Here is an 18,016-nt window from a genome sequence, read left to right as displayed (position 1 = left end):
TTATAAATATTCTTTGTCAATAGAATCAGAAGGATAGACCATCTAACGGTTTAAAAACCTAAGCCAATGAATAATCTATATAATACAAGAAAGAAAACTTAAATTTAGGCCATAAGCAGATTTAACTAAGATTTAAAATGTACTAATTTCCTCATTTTAAATCTCTTCCCTTTCAATGTTATAACTCGAAGTCTCTTAAAACAAGAAGTGAATTAAAACACAGTAATTGTTAAACAATTTTCAAAAAAATCAAGTGTCCTTGCACCTTAAATTTTCTGTACTGTTCCATTTATCAGTCTTTTGTGCAAGAGCTGGCAATTCACGGCACAGGGTTCACATTTTGCTTTTCCTGCTAAGTTAACGATGCTCATCAAACCTCATCCAAATCCTTTTCTTTTTTTATTGTTGGGGATTCATTGAGCATACAAATATCCAGGTTACACTAATTGCATTTGTCAAGCAAAGTCCCTCTTATAAATGTGTTCCTATTACTCTTTCAGCTGCTGATTTTTATTTTCCCTTCTTGTCTGCCTGCTCTGTCTGGGCAAGAAGGTAGTCACACATGGCTTCAGCTACTTCCTTAGTCACGACTGTAAACAACAATTTTCCTCATCCACTATTCAAAGTTGGTTTGGCCTAGTAAACAAGTCTGAAATTGGAGAAGACAACTTAGTCTTTGTTGCCGTTTGTTGCTGTACTCTTACTTCAGCTGCCTCTGCCAAGTGCATAAATGTCTTTCTTTCTGGGCTTTCTCAAAATTTTACACCCATTATATTTGTATATTGAGGAACACATTATTTTTGCCTCACAGCATTCACAATAGTTTTTAAGACAGCCTGATCATTTGCAATTACATCCTTTGCTATGATGTCAATCTGATTCTCCCTCCTTTCCTTTCCCTATCTTAGGCTTGAAGACTTCTGGATTTCTGTCAAGGCATGCTTTTATTGCTTTTTGCCTTTCATTTTCATGAAAATGTTATAATAATAGAAAATTGTTATAACTAGTACAATTGTTATAATAACTAGTACAATTGTGGATGTTGTAAAATTCACTATTTGCAAAGCAATCAGAATATAATGTCAAACACAGTGATATTTTACACTTACAGGGCTTTCTAGGCCCAATGGAAGACACAGATGGGATTATGCCTTTGAATGGAAGCCTCGACTGGATCTGGATACCAAATATTCCAAGGAAGTTAGAATAGCTTGCTACAGACACGTATGAAGACTGCTGTAGCTGAGTAAAGTACTGAGCTGGAAGCACAGCATAGCCCACAATCCCTGTTCCCAGAGTTGGGGCCAAGACACTGCCAGGACAAGGCCTAGTGGTCCGTTGGTGACGTTGGGCTGAATCTGTGGCAGTGTTGCTGCAGGCATGATGAGCCGGTCCTGTGGCTGGCTAGTAGTTATGATTTGTGAAGTTGGATTGATTGGTTTGGGAGCAACTTGTTTGACAACCTAAGCCAAGATAATTGGAACGGACATCTGCGATGTGGTTGTATTCACAACCAATGGCTTTTCTTGCTGAAAAGGTCGAGTGTTTGTATTGGGATTCTGGCTGGGGTGAGCAACTGGTTGTGTGGCAGTAACAAGTCAGACATAAATGAAATTTGCTTCTAGGTAACTGAATCTTCCGGACATTGAGAGCAGTTTCCAGAGGTGTAATTGCTTTAAACTTTGATGTGCTTACTACCCTAACAGTGATGGTCTGCACAGTTGATTCCACTGCCTTATTTGGTGATTTCAAAGGAGATATGTCTATTTTCTTTAGTGTCTGTGTTGTGTAATTTAAAGGTGATCCAATAAAACCACTTTCAGATATTGTTGTGGTCTTTGATGGAGTTCTGGGAATAGACTGTGAAAGAACCCTACCTGCAATGACTGGAGGTGATACTTGAGTTGTCTGTCCTGTAACTGCTTTCCTATTACTTGGTTTTGCAAAGATCAGCTTCTTGATTACCAAACTAGGGGTTGGTATTTGAGGCTTCTTAGCAATCTGTAGTGTTTTTTACTGTTTGGTCTATAACACCAAGGACATGTGTTACATGTCATCTGTTAACTTCCTGGGGTCAGTGCTGAGACTCCAATGACAGGTTTCACCTCTGGCCTTCTTCCCATAATTATTTTAATTTGCTACAGTGGTAACTTAGTATCTCATGATTGGGCCTCAGTTGTAACTTTCTGAGTCTGTGGTAGTTTTCTATGGGGTAGTGCTAGAACGAGACTTAACCAAAGTGGTTAAAATTAACTTCTGTTCATCTGGTTTAAGTTTCTGACTACCAGTTTAACATCAGCTGTCTGTGATACTTTGTTTAACATAATATGATGGACTAATATAGTCATAGGAGTCTGAGCACCAAATTTCTGAACGCCACTTGGAAAAGCTGGTTTCACTGTGGTGTTACAATCTGCCTTAGAATTATGGCATTTGCTGTAACTTGGTTAGTGTGCTTACTGTCCACTGTGATTGGTTCTGTGGAAATAGGCATGGCTGTAGAGCCACCAGTAAAATTTATGTTGACAATTTCTTCCACTTCTGTCTCTATGGGAATTGGGTCTTCCCCAGCATCAATACTATGGTCACCAACTGAAGTTATACCAGTGTCCATTATCTCCTCTGGAAGAAAACCTTTCACTTTGGTAGCGACCACCTGCAAGATCATTCTCCTGCTAGAAAGTTGATCAGGCACAAACCCAGCAGCTCTCTGGGCTCCCACTATTTGTGGCAGCAGCAGTGGCTACCTTGGAGGCTCAAGGCAGAGACTGTTCAAAATCACTCGCCCAGAACCATTCAACTGCATCACCTCATAATACGTAGGCCCTTCCCACCCATGAACCCACTCCAGAAATTGTATCATTTGACCAACCTGAATCATACCACCTGATCCTTTTCCCTTAATGTACTTCCTCCCTGTTTTCCTTTTCCAGGGAGGTCCCACCTATGAGCTTAGGTGCCATCCTACTGGTCATAAAAGCAATCAAATATTTTCCCTAAAACTCTGAATGCACAGTTAACCCTTTGCCCAGAGCCTGGCTGCCTGAAATTCTACCCCCTGCAGAGCTCAGAGTGTTTGGTGAATTCACAGAGAGCCCCAGGCATTGTGTAGACCTCTGGATGGCGTCATGGACAGTGACTACTGAGGAAGCAGGGGGCTGCGGAGAGAGAGTGGTGTCTGGAGAGAGAGGGATGTGGAGATGCCATAATTAAACAAACAGATAAAACAGAATTCATTGGAATACTATTAAAAAATGAAAACTGGGAAACAGTTTTTGGAATGTTTGGAAACATTCCTTGGAATGCAAACCAGGAAAGATTCCTTGCAAAAAACAAAGCTAGTAAAGAAACTGTATCCAGAATATATAAAGAACACTTAAAACTCAACAAAGAGAAGAACAGTCTAATTTTCTAAATGGCAAGAAATTTGCAAAGACAGCTCATTGAAGATGTACAGATGGCAAATATGCACATGGGAGGATGCTCAACATTATGAGTCATTAAGATGCTGTGTATTGAAACCAAAATAGTATGCACAATGCATACACATCAGAATGTCTAAAATTAAAAACAATGATATACTGACTGTGAAGATGCAGAGAGAATGGAACTGTCATGGACTGCTGTCAGGAATGGAAAATGATACAAATACTATGAATACTATGGAAAGTAATTTAGCAGGTTCTAAAATAAGGGAATGCAAAACCCCAGGAGGAGAGTGCTGTGGGTGATGAATATGTTAACTCTCTTATTATGCCCATGGTTTCACTTGTATATTTGAAAACTTATGATATTGTACATTAGAAATGTGCACAGTTGATCATATACTAATTACACCTCTCTGAAGCCACTGAAAGCAGGAACAAACACCTAAGATAGTGGCCGAAACACACAGAGAAAGAACAGCCAGACACAACTCTAGCAGGATAATGCTAGAGTTGAGATCCCTAATCTTATGAGAAGTGGTAGATGTATTTTCAACAAGGATTTTTAACACGATGGGATCCTCATTTTTAAAAGTACAGTAGACCCTCCATAGTTGACCACTTCCCTGCACTGACCACCTCAATTTGACCTCAAGTTGACCACACATGCACCACACATGTGTATCTGTACAGTAGGCCTAGTTCCTTATGTTGGCCATCTCCATGTGTTGACCAGTTCGTTATAGTCCCTTGGGTGGTCAACTCACAGAGGCTTGATGATATATATTATGGTTGCAGAGTAGAGCACGGCCTCAGGAGATGGGGTTGTGAGGAAAGCAGTTCCAAGGTTACCGTAGCATTCCAAGTGGGAGATAATGGCAACCTGATCTTGGGAAAGCGTAAGAGAGAAGTAGGGTCAGCAACACACCGGGGGTGCCATTCACACTGAGCGAAGTACAGTGGGATTGTCAGAGCTCTTTGACTGAGAGTTCACAACATACTGTAGTTCTCATTGTATATGAACATATAGCACATTTCTGAGATTAATGTCACCATAACACATCTGTGCTCAATGGTGCAGTGCTAAGCAATGCATATGCTACTGTAGGACACATAAAAAGGCCTTACATTCATGCAATGGTCCTACCTTTATAGTGCTTTCCATGTTGTTTAGTAAGAAATGTCAAATTCTTATAATAAACGGAAGGCAACTCATAATCCTCTGAGGCTCCCTCAGATGACCAGGTTAAGTCATCATGGTCATCCATAGTGTGTATTTGTTTTTTCACCTGTAAAATAAAGAACAGTGCTTCAAAATGTCCCCCAAATGTTTACAGCATAGTCTAAATGTACAGAAGTGGTAGTTATCCATTTTCTTTTCTTTTCTTTTCTTTTCTTTCTTTTTTTTTTTATTAATTCATTTGTACATAGATCATAAACACATTTATGCCATTTCGGGATTCAATGTGTTGATTATTTGTACCACTTTACCTCTTTTATGTTTACATGGATGGAGCTGGAAAATATTCTTCTTCATAAAGCATCTCAGGAATGAAAAAAAAATGATCTATTTTTTATATGAGCAAAACCACAGATATTTTGTAAAGTACTGATGTGTGCTAAAAGGAAGATACCTTTACTTATGGCTATGGTTCCTTAATTAGTTTTTAAAGGAAATGTCTTTATAGCAAAAGACTCTGTTTTTTACTTTATATTTTCAAATAATGACATGTTTCATGATTTTTTAGTAATACCTTGTTCTTTTTCTTAGATGTTCTCTTTGTAGGCCTAAAAACCCCAAATGATTCCTTTTAGCAAATAGGAAATATACAAATGCAAAATCTAAAACTATTGCTGTTTAATAAAATATCTGCATTTGTCATTTATTTCTCCTACTTATAGAGTTTTTAGGGTTTTTAATACATAATGTAAAATCAATCATTTTCTACAAGAGGGATTGAAGTATAAACAGTAACATTAAGAGACGAAGAAAACTTACTACATAACATCCTAACAAAGAATTACATTTAGATCAAGCTTTCTGAAAAAGAGAAAGGACAATCATACTTGCATTATTTGATAGAAATATAGCAGGTGTTCGTCACTCTCCTTTTTAATAAATATGGTTATTTACAGGCACTAAGACTTATTTGCATTATTTTTCTAACATACTTATATGAGGGAAATTCTTTTTGTAATAATATTAATAATGTTAAATTCAAGGCCAGAAGCAGTGGCTCACACCTGTAATCCCAGTACTCTGGGAAGCAGATGCAGTGAACTGCCTGAACTCATGAATACAAGACTAGCCTGAGTGAGAGAGAGACACCATCACTAAAAATAGCCAGGCATTGTGGTCGGGGCCTGTAGTCCCAGCTACTTGGGAAGCTGAGGCAAGAGAATCGCATAAGCCCAATAGTTTGAGGTTGCTGTGAGCTGTGACACCATAGCATTCTACCAAGTGTTACAAAGTGAGACTCTGTTTTAAAAAAGAACAATAATAATAATAATGTTTTTCATCTCTATTTTCACAACTTACTATGTAATTACTATGCAGTACTTATAGCACTATACATGTATATAATTAATGTGAATCCTTACAAGAGCTCGGTGATGTAGCTACTGTTTTAGAGATGTTATCATCCTGTATGGTTTTATAAAGGAGGAGACTAGGCTCAGAACACCAAGTAATTTGCCCACCACATACATATGGTCAGTAGAGACCACACATTCAAACCCCAGAATTTTGGCTCCAACACATGAGCTTCATAACCTGTTATGAAAATCAAATTTATTGTCAACTGCTCTTAAATGATAGGATAGTAGATAAATCCACATAATCATTCTATTTATGGCCATAATTATAAATATAATTTTCTAAATCTCAGATATTTTTTAAAAACTAAAAGCCTTCATATTGTTGTATCTAGGCAATTAGAGAAACCTACTTTCAACAAGTTCAAAACTTATTTTTCTAAGAAACTTTTCTAAGAAAAATTTTTCTAAGAAAATTCATCATCAGCACTAATTTATCTATTCAACTGTTTATTCGTGTATTCAACAAATACTTATGGAGCACACAATACACGTCCATGACACTATTGATACAAAGAAACGTGGTTTTCAAGCTTTATAAATTTATAATACAAAAAAGTGTTATCTGAAATAAACTGTCAATCATTTATTTTTCTATTGTACATAATCAAAATCTTCCCTTGTCTAAACTATAAAGGTTATACCTCTGATAATTTAGAGTATCTGGTAAAATCACAATGATGCTATTGTTAATGTCACTATACAATGTATATTTTTATCTCCATGTAACACTAGAATTTCATTGAGGTAAAGGAGTGTATAACCAAGAGGTACAGAAACACACCTCTCAGTTTACCTTCCCGTTTGGGGCCAAAAATTTCTGTGAAAGCTGTAATGTTGCCACAATCCTGTAGTGAGAACAGGGAAGACAATATTCTGGTTTTCCACTTAAACATCAATGTTAAATTTGGTGTCAAGCCCACACAACTGCAGAAATAAGCAGACAAGGCTTATAGGCTTAACCAGCATGGGTTTTTGCTGGTGTCAGTCAGAAACAAAGGCAATCTGGAGTGGAGGTCGTGCTGCTCATTGACACAGGTCTCCAGCACATGGAGATGGGTGTAGGTGCCCATCTTGCATGTCACGACCAGACACTTCACTTCTCTGATGTTTCTCATCTTTTCTTCCATTTGTTCTTTTTTCACCAGTGCCTCAAAATAGCATTTATGCAGCTCAGCCTCAGCCTCTTTCAGGACACCTGTGCACTTTGACTTTACTTTTAGAATTTCCTGAAATTACTCAGATTCCAGTCAGGCAAACTGCTCTCTCCTTTTCTTCATGGCAGGCTCCAATTCATCCTCAGCTTGGGAAGAAAACATGGTGTTCTTTTCTACAAATTTCATCACTCCCAGGGTATCCTGGGAATCCTTTTGTATCATTTAGAGGCTGTTTTGGTGTGTTTCTGTAAGAACCTGGACTTTGCTCTTAATTTGTTGATAGCAGCCAAGTTTTTTTGTTTCTGCTAAAGCACTCAGTTTTGGTTTTGGTGGTTGTGATTCATCAGAAAAGAGAACGTCATCTCCTTTTGAGATGCCACACCCAATCTTGGGCATCCACCTGGTCAGGCTTCCTTCCAGCCTGGGGAATTCAGTCCCCATCTATGCAGATTGGGCATTGGGCTATTAAGATGAGGATGGCAGAGCCAGGCTCTTGACTTCAATTGAGCCTTGGAGAAATTGTCTCCAAAAATCTTCTGATTTACTTTCTCTCATCTCCAACATCTGCTGCTTTTTTTTTTTTTTTTTGTAGAGACAGAGTCTCACTTTATTGCCCTCGGTAGAGTGCCATGGCCTCACACAGCTCACAGCAACCTCCAACTCCTGGGCTTAAGCAATTCTCTTGCCTCAGCCTCCCGAGTAGCTAGGACTACAGGTGCCCACCACAACGCCTGGCTATTTTTTGGTTGAAGTTTGGCCAGGGCTGGGTTTGAACCAGCCACCCTCGGTATATGGGGCCAGTGCCTTATTCACTGAGCCACAGGTGCCACCCTGCTTCTGTTGTTTTAAGAGGGCCGATGCCGATACAGACTGCATGGCAGGTTTGGGGCTTCCCATAATCCCTGTAGTCATGGTCTTGACTAAATGCTACAGGCTTCTGGCTCTACTCAGTGGCAGATCCCTCAATTCTTTGAACTCCTCAGAGCAAGACAAGCTCTTCTGGGGCATTCTGAGTATTTGTTTTGTTTCCTGAATGATCAAGTCTGCACCTTTGACAACCAGATTGCTCAGAGTGGTTTGAATCATCTTCCTAGGCACAACAGCTGCTGCAACTCAGGCCACATAGGATGCGGAAGAAACTCCTCAGTGGTAAAAACCATCTTGACATAGCCGTTCTTCAAGGCTATTGCCTTTGCAGGCCAACTTCTTTGGAATTTATCCTCTGGATTAGGTGGACTGCAGGTCAGCCTGTTGTGCACTGAGTTTCCAGTAGTGAACCTGAATGTGACACTCAAGTATTCAGAGTTTCACAAATTAACCATCTGTGCATGAGGTACTCCATTCTTTTTCTTTGCTTTATAGGTTTCAAGATCAAGAGCTTCACCCATAATTAAGAGATTCTGGGGATGATCCATAGCTAAGGACACCTTCTCTGAGCCATCTTTGCTTTTCACGGGGTTAGCATTGAGCAATCCTATAAAAGAACCTTGTTCTATCTTCAATTTTATTATTTGTTCACTTATGTATTTATTTTATTTATTTTTATTGTTTGAAATTTATTAAGGGTACAAAGAATTAGGTTACACCGATTGCAGCTGTTAGGTAAACTCCCTCTTGTAATTGTGTCCCACCTCCAAGAGGTGTGCCATACACTGTGACCCCTTACCCTACTCCCTTTGCCCCTCTCCCCATCCTTCATTTCCCTACCCCCCACCTTCTATTAGACCACTTACAGCCTTCTTATTAAAATTGAGTACATTGCGTTCTTTCTTCTCCACTCTTCTGATGCTTTATGAAGAGGCATGTGTTCCACCTCCATACAGGTTAGTAAAAAAGATGTAAAATCTCCATCTTTTTAATGGCACAGTAGTATTTCATGGTATACATAAACTACAGCTTATTAATCCATTCCTCGGTTGGTGGGAATTTAGGTTGTTTCCACAGTTTGGCAATTGTAAATTGAGCTGCAAATGTCCAGTGCAAATGTTTAGTACGATTTTTTTCCAGGTTGCTAGATGCCTCACCGTGGAAATGCAGGATCAAATGGGAGGGCTAGTTTGAGTTCTTAGAGGATTCTCCATACTTCCTTCTAAAAAGGTTGTATTGGTTTTTGGTACCACCAGCAGTGTAAAAGTGTTCCCTTCTCTCCATATCCATACAAGCATCTGCAGATTTAAGACTTTGTGATGTTTGCTATTCTCATTGGGGTTAGGTGGTATCTCAGGGTAGTTATGATTTACATTTCTTTGATGATCAGGGAAGATGAGCATTTTTCAGATATTTCTTAGCCATTTGTCTGTCTTTGTCAGAGAAGGTTCTGTTCGTATCTCTTGCCCAGAGGTAGATGGGATTGTTTACTCTTTTCTGTTGATTAACTTAAGTTCTCTGTATATTCTAGTTATCATTCCTTTGTCAGATTCATGCCCTGGCAAATATCTTTTACCATTCTGAAGATTATCTTCTTGCTTTCTTTGTTGTGTCCTTAGTGATGCAGAAACTTTTCAGCTTAATTAAGTCCATTTGTTAATTTTTGTTGTTGTTATGATGGGCTCTGATGTCTTTGTCATTAAATTTTTCCCTAGCTCAACATCATCAAGAGTTTCCCCCTACGCTTTCTTCTAAGATTTTTATCATTTTGTGTCTTAGATTGAAGTCTCTTATCTATCTTGAGCCAATTTTTATAAGGGGTGAAATGTGTGGGGCAAGTTTCAGTCTTTTCATGTGGTTATGTAGTTCTCCCAGCACCATTTTTTGAAAATTAATTATTTTCCACACTGTATATTTTTGTTTGGTTTATCAAAGATCAGATGGGAAGAGGAGATTGGTTTGATCTCTTGGTTTTAAATTCGGTTCCATATGTCTATGTCTGTATTTGTGTGCCAATGCCATGGTGTTTTGTTTACGGCAGACTTGTAATACAGCCCAAAGTCTGGTAGGGTGATGCCTCTGACTTTGTTTTTATTACTAAGAATAGCCTTAGCTATATTGCTTGTTTTCTGGTTCCATAACAAATGAAGTACTATTTTTTCCAGTTCTTCAAAATATGATGTCAGTATTTTAATCCCCATTGCCTCAAATTTGTAGATTACTTTGTGTAGAATAGGCATTTTGGCAATGTTGATTCTTCCCAGCAAAGAGCATGGTATGTTCTGCAATTTGTTAGTATCTGCTGCAATTTCTTTTCCTAGGGTTTCATAATCCTTTGTGAAAAGATAGTTCACCTCTTTTGTTAGGTATATTCTTAAGTATTTAATTTTCTTTGAAGATACTCTGAAGGGAATTATGTCCTTGATTTGCTTCTCAAATCAAGAGAAGCTGAACAGCTTAGTTGTTACTGGCATATACAAGGCTACTGATCTTTGGAAATTGATTTTATACCCTGAGACATTACTGTATTTACTGATAACTTCCAAGAGTTTGTGGTTGAGTCTCTTGGGTTTTCTAAGTATAAGATTATGTCATTAGGAAAGAGGGAGAGTTTGATATCCTCTGAAGCCATTTGGATGCATTGTATATCTTTCTCTTGCCTGATTGTATTGGCTAGAACTATATTGAATAATAGTGTTGAGAGTGTGCATCGTTGTCTGGTTCCAGTTCTCTTTGGAAAAGCTTTCAATTTTACACCATTCTGCGTTATGTTAGCTGTGGACAGATCATCTTAAGAAATATACCAATTATGCCTATTTTCTTAAATGTTCTTGTTAGTAAAGAATTCTGAATTTTATCAAATGCTTTTTCTGCCTCTATTGAGAGCATCATATAGACTTTGTTTACATGGATTGGATGTATTACATTTATGGATTTTCATATGTTAAAACAACCTTGCATCCCTTGGATGAAACCTAATTGATTGTGATGTATATATACATTTTTTATGAGTAGCTGTAATTTATTAGCTAAGATTTTGTGGAGTATTTTTGCATCTATATTCATTAGTTAAATTGGTCTTAAGTTCTCCTTGTTTGTTCAGTCCTTTCCTGGTTTTGGAATCAAAACAAAAGTGATATTTGCTTTATAGAATGTGTTTAGGAAGGCTCCAGCCTTGTCAATGTTTTGAAATAGGTTCTGCAGTATAGGTAGAAGCTCATCTTTGAAGGTGTGATAGAATTCTGTTGTGAAGCACTCTGGTCCTGGTCTTTTGTTGTTGTTGTTGTTAAAAGCTTTTTTATTGTTTCTACACTGTCAGCACTTGATATCTGCCTGTTTAGGAGATCCATTTCTTCCTGGTTAAGTCTAGGAAGATGGCATGATTGCAGCTATTGGTCCATTTCCTCCACATTGCCAAATTTCTAGACATAATTCCTTGTAGTAGAATGAAACTCGACCAATACCTTTCACCCCTTAAAAAATTGACTTTAGATGCATAAAAGATTTGAATCTAAGACATGAAATGATAAAAATCTTAGAAGAAAGTGTGGGAAAAGTTCTTGATGATGTTGGACTCAGGAAAGATTTTATGAAAAAGACCTCAGTAGCAATCACAACAACAAGTAAAATAAACAAATGGGACTTAATTAAGCTGGAAAAAAAATCTCTGTACAGCTAAGGACACAACAAGTAAAGAAATAGACAACCTTCAGAATGGTTTTATACCTTATGAATCTGATAAAGCGTTGATAATTAGAATCTACAGAGAACTCAAATTAAATCAACATCAATAGAGCAAAAAAATTCCATCTACTACTTGTCAAGTGACATGAACAGAACCTTCTCTGAGGAAGCAGATGAGTGGCTAACAAACATATGAAAAAATACTCATCTTCCCTGATCAACAGAGAAATGCAAATCAAAACCACCCTGACATATCATCCAACTCCAGTGAGAATAGCCCACATCACAAAGTCCCAAAGTTGCTGATGTTGGTAATGGGGAACACTTTTACACCCTTGCAGGAACTTGAAACTAATGCAGCCTCTTTAGAAAAAAAGTATTTACAATCCTCAGAGAACTCAAATCAGAACTTTTATTTGATCCTGCAATCTCATTAATAGAGATCTAACTACTCAGAATAAAAAAAAATGTTTTTAATAAAGACATTTTCACTAGATTGTTTATTGCAGCTCAATTTACATTTGCCAAGATTTTGAAACAACCTGAATACCCATCAACTTGGGAATGGATCAAGAAACTATGGTATGTGTACACCATGGAATACTACTCAGTCATTTTTTAAGAAGGAGAGTTTACATCTTTGATACTAACCTGGATGGAGGTGAAATGTATTCTTTAGTAAAGCATCAGAAAATAGAAACATACTCAATATACAGCCAGTAGACAATCTACTACATGTTCACATAAGAGAAAATCTCATTTCAATTCAAGTTGGAAGGAAGAGGAACAAGGGAAGGCACAAGAGAAGGTTGGCGGGAGATTGGTGTGCTCCCACGTAATAGGCAGAATGTAAGGGTACATGGAACACCTCTTGATCCGGGACACAACTACAAGAGGGACTCTACCTAACTAATGAAAATATTGTAACCTAGTTGTTTATACCCTCACGTTAATATAAAATTAAAAAAAAAAGAAACTGGAAAAGAAAAGACCTGATTATCATTTTGTCCATGTATATAAATAAAGACCAAAGAATGACTAAAATTTCAAGGGAAGTATGTATTGTTTGATAAAAATCATCCAAATTTAGGATATTTAATACTCATTTGCTATACAAAGTAATTATTTATGTTAAAATTTTGAATTCCAAAATGGGAATAAAAGAGGAAAATTGCAAAAACAATCTTATTGTGTAAATAATGTAACATGAGATCTGTTGAATAATGTGATGTGGTTCATATTGAAATGTATAATCTTTTGAAGGAAGACTTGCTGCATTAGCAGTACTGGGTTTTACCACAAGAGTCAGTAAATTCGCACATGTGAGTCAAGCTCAGCCCACTGCCTGTTTTTGTCAGCAAAGTTTTATTGGATCACAGGCATGCCTGTTCCTTCATTTTCTATAACAGATTTTGGACTATAACAAAAACCATATGGCCCACAAAGTCTAAGACATATTTACTATCTGGCTCTTTATAGAAAAAGTTGGCCAAGGCTAATTTTATTAGATTAAACATCCTTTGATATGATCATTTTTACATCTTATTGAAATGTATATATGGAAAATGAGTGCCCATGTGCAATCATTTGCTGACATTCATACTAATTTGAGGTTCCAATAGTTGAGCACTCATGTATTGAGAACAAAACCAAATATATAATAACCTCCAACTTTCTTAGCTATAAGCTAGAATACCAATACAACATGTAGCTGCCTTTTGCAACTCAGCAGATATTTAAGCAATTCTATCAAAATTTGGTTATATGTATCACTAAATACTTTAAGAATACTTTCATTGGGAAATGATTAGTATACTACAGATTCACTTCATTTTAGAAAATCATTGTATGCAACATTATTATATGGGTATGGTAGTGTAAGTATTTCCTTACGGACACGTATTTAGACTATCTCCAACTTTTGATATGACAATGTTATAATAAACTTCTATAATACACATATATAGATAATATAGTTATATAAAAGTCCTTAACATACATAATTTTTTTTTTTTTTAATTTGGCCGGGGCTGGGTTTGAACCCGCCACCTCTGGCATATGGGACCGGCGCCCTACCCGCTGAGCCACAGGCGCCACCCAACATACATAATTAATACTATGTATCTTAACATAGGTTTTATATATATATTAGATACATACATATTGGTTTATTTTATGTATATATCATAGATAAAAAATGTTCTTAACACGTTTGTGTGTTTACATGGGTCATATTTTCCTGTAGGATCTAGCTGCAGAACTGGACCTCTTAGATTCAATGAATGACATATTTGAAATTGATGCCCATTGCTAAATTACCTGTCAAAATGGATTTACTGGTTTATCAACAAATAGTGCATGACAATAACTATTCTACACATTTCTCAGCACTGCTTTTGTTAAACAAAAATATCAGTATGACTGAAAAGAATGATCTCCCATTGTTTGTAAATTTGCATTGTTCTAATAGCAGCCAAAGGCTGAAAATCCTTAGGTAAAGTATACAACTTGTTAATTGTGAATGTTGGTCCAAATTAAAATTAGTTTTATTGTACAGTAATAATTATCTATTGTAAAACACTGTGCAGGCTCACCTGTCCCATTTTTCATTCTCCTTCCTAGAAAGCTGCTGATTGTATGTTTCTCCAGCTTTTCTTTTTTGAATTAATCCATCATCATCACTGTCATCAGTTGCAAAATCACAGAGGTATTTAGGTACTTCTATCTCATTACCTTCACACTTCTTCCTTTGTTTTTTAACCTTGATGAAAAGTTTAATAGAAAGGATAATTGTTACTACTTTATTGTATAAAAAGAATTTTTTTTGTTTTGATTGATTTTATCACATTACTTTGTTATGATTAGAGCCAGCAAAATATTTTGTTATTACTTTAATTTTAGCATTACATTTGAATATTATCACATAATTGTGAGATATAATTATAACTTTGTTATTTAAATTGTTTGGAGAATCTTATTTCTCTTTGAGTCAAACAGAATTTTTCAAAATTTCAAAAAGGGCCATTCTTAACTTTGTTATTCCCTTTTCCTCTTGTTATCTAATGAACTCTCACCCTACTTGATTGTCAGAAATTTAGAAATAAAAAGACACACAAAAGATGCTATCTTGTATCTTTTTGTTTATTTATATACTTATTTATTTATCTCAAAGTATTATGGGGGTACAAATAGTTTGGTTACGTAGATAGCTTTTATAATGCTTTAGTCATGGTTAGAAGTATGTCTTTCAACCAGAGAGTGTTTATTGTACCTGTTAGATAGGTTTCTGCATCCCCTCCCCCCGTCACTCCTGCTTCATTTCTATTTAGTTTTACTTCACATGTGTGCCCATCAATTTAATTCCAATTTAATAATAAGTACATGTTGTATTCGTGTTTTTATTCTTTAGATACTTCACTTAGCATAATGGTCCCCAGTTCTATACAGATTGTTGCAAAAGGCATTAAGTCATTCTTTGTGGCTTAGTATTCTATGGAATACATGTACCATGTTTTATTAATCTATTCATGAATTGATGTGCATTTTGGTTGATTCCCCATCTTTGCAATTGTGAATTGTGCTGCAACGAACATTTGAGTAGAGGTATTTTTTGATAAAATGACTTATTTTCCAAATTTGGAGGCATCACATTATCACCTTCAAACTACACTACAAGGCTATAGTAACCAAGACAACATGGTATTGACACAAAAATGGAGACACAGGCTGATGAAAGAAGACAAAATACTCATATACAAAACCATCCACATATAGCCACCTTATCTTTGACAAAGCAGGCAACAACATACCTTGGGGGAATTTCTCCCTTTTCAATAAAAGGTGCCGATAATATTGTATTTGGGTAATATTGGGTAATATAGCCATACGCAGAAGAATAATATAGGATCCATACTTCTCACCACTCGAAAAATTAATATAAGATGAATCTTATTTGATCATAATGTATGATTTCTTTCTTTCTTTTTTTATTAAGGCTTTTGTACATAGATCATAAATACATTTATGCCATTTTCAATGTGTTGATTATTTGTACAAATTGGAGTGCTTACATGATAATAATCAACATAGCTTTCACCTCATTTACCCAGTTATAGTATTAGGACTTTTGTGGTCTACACATGATAGATCCAACTTGTACTTGCAATGTGCTCCATAGGTGTGGTCCCCCTACTATCCCCTACCATCCCTCCCACCCCCTCACCTCCTCTCTCCTTCCTCTTCCCTCCTTCATCCTAGGCTAAAGTTGTGTTTCATTTTTCATTTGCAAGTGTGAGAGATTATAAATTGGTTTCACAGTAGTACTGAGTATATTGGATACTTTTATTTTCATTCCTGAGATACTTTAATAAGAAGAATATTTTCCAGCTCCATCCATGTAAACATAAATGAGGTAAAGTCTCCATTTTTTTTACTGCTGCATATTATTCCATGGTATACATATACCACAATTTATTAATCCATTCACGGGTCCATGGGCACTTTGGCTTCTTCCATGAGTTGGCAATTATGAATTGAGCTGCAATGAACTATCTGGTGCAAATATCTTTATTGCAAAATGATTTTTGGTCCTTTGGATATACACCTAGAAGAGGAATTGCAGGATCAAATGGCAGGTCTGCATTTAGATCCCTGAGTGTTCTCCAAACTTCTTTCCAAAAGGAACATACTAGCTTGTATTCCAACCAGCAGTGCAGAAGTCTTTCCTTTTCTCCACATCCATACCAACATCAGTTGTTTTGGGATTTTGTGATGTGGGCTACTCTTATTGGAGGTAGGTGGTATCTCAGAGTAGTTTTGATTTGCATTTTTCTGATGATTAAAGATGATGAGCATTTTTTCGTGTGTCTGTAGGCCATGTGCCTCTCTACTTCAGAGAAGCTTCTGTTCATGTCTCTTGCCCACAGTGAAATGGGATCACTTGCTTTTTGCTTAGTTAGAAGTTTGAGTTCTCTGTGGATTCTCGTTCTTAGACCTTTGTCAGACATATAGTTTGCAAAAATCCTCTCCCATTCTGAGGGCTGTCTATTTGCTTTGCTCAGTGTTTTCTTGGCAGGGCAGAAGCTTTTTTTTTTTTTTATTGTTGGGGATTCATTGAGGGTACAATAAGCCAGTTACACTGATTACAATTGTTAGGTAAAGTCCCTCTTGCAATCATGTCTTGCCCCCATAAAGTGTGACACACACTAAGGCCCCACCCCCCTCCCTCCATCCCTCTTTCTGCTTCCCCCCATGACCTTAATTGTCATTAATTGTCCTCATATCAAGATTGAGTACATAGGATTCATGCTTCTCCATTCTTGTGATGCTTTACTAAGAATAATGTCTTCCACGTCCATCCAGTTTAATACGAAGGATGTAAAGTCTCCATTTTTTTTAATGGCTGAATAGTATTCCATGGTATACATATACCACAGCTTGTTAATCCATTCCTGGGTTGGTGGGCATTTAGGCTGTTTCCACATTTTGGCGATTGTAAATTGAGCTGCAATAAACAGTCTAGTACAAGTGTCCTTATGATAAAAGGATTTCTTTCCTTCTGGGTAGATGCCCAGTAATGGGATTGCAGGATCGAATGGGAGGTCTAGGTTGAGTGCTTTGAGGTTTCTCCATACTTCCTTCCAGAAAGGTTGTACTAGTTTGCAGTCCCACCAGCAATGTAAAAGTGTTCCTTTCTCTCCACATCCACGCCAGCATCTGCAGTTTTGAGATTTTGTGATATGGGCCATTCTCACTGGGGTTAGATGATATCTCAGGGATGTTTTGATTTGCATTTCTCTAATATATAGAGATGATGAACATTTTTTCATGTGTTTGTTAGCCATTCGTCTGTCGTCTTTAGAGAAAGTTCTATTCATGTCTCTTTGCCCATTGATATAAGGGATTGTTGGCTTTTTTCATGTGGATTAATTTGAGTTCTCTATAGATCCTGGTTATCAAGCTTTTGTCTGATTGAAAATATGCAAATATCCTTTCCCATTGTGTAGGTTGTCTCTTTGCTTTGGTTATCATCTCCTTAGCTGTACAGAAGCTTTTCAGTTTAATGAAGTCCCATTTGTTTATTTTTGTTGTTGTTGCAATTGCCATGGCAGTCCTCTTCATGAAGTCTTCCCCCAGGCCAATATCTTCCAGTGTTTTTCCTATGCTTTCTTTGAGGATTTTTATTGTTTCATGCCTTAAATTTAAGTCCTTTATCCATCTTGAATCAATTTTTGTGAGTGGGGAAAGGTGTGGGTCCAGTTTCAGTCTTTTACTTGTAGACATCCAGTT

The 18,016-nt window shown here is 36.9% G+C and overlaps 1 pseudogene; it reads right to left on the bottom strand.

Moving 5' to 3' along the window:
* Nucleotides 1-266: 266 nt before the first annotated feature.
* Nucleotides 267-7,093, bottom strand: LOC128579052 (protein lin-54 homolog; annotated as a pseudogene).
* Between the last annotated feature and the right edge of the window lie 10,923 nt (nt 7,094-18,016).

This window comes from Nycticebus coucang, chromosome Y (assembly GCF_027406575.1).
Source record: "Nycticebus coucang isolate mNycCou1 chromosome Y, mNycCou1.pri, whole genome shotgun sequence".
NCBI lineage: Eukaryota > Metazoa > Chordata > Mammalia > Primates > Lorisidae > Nycticebus > Nycticebus coucang.
The sequence above is the reverse complement of the archived record's forward strand: the minus strand, read 5'-3'. Positions and strand labels throughout refer to the sequence as shown.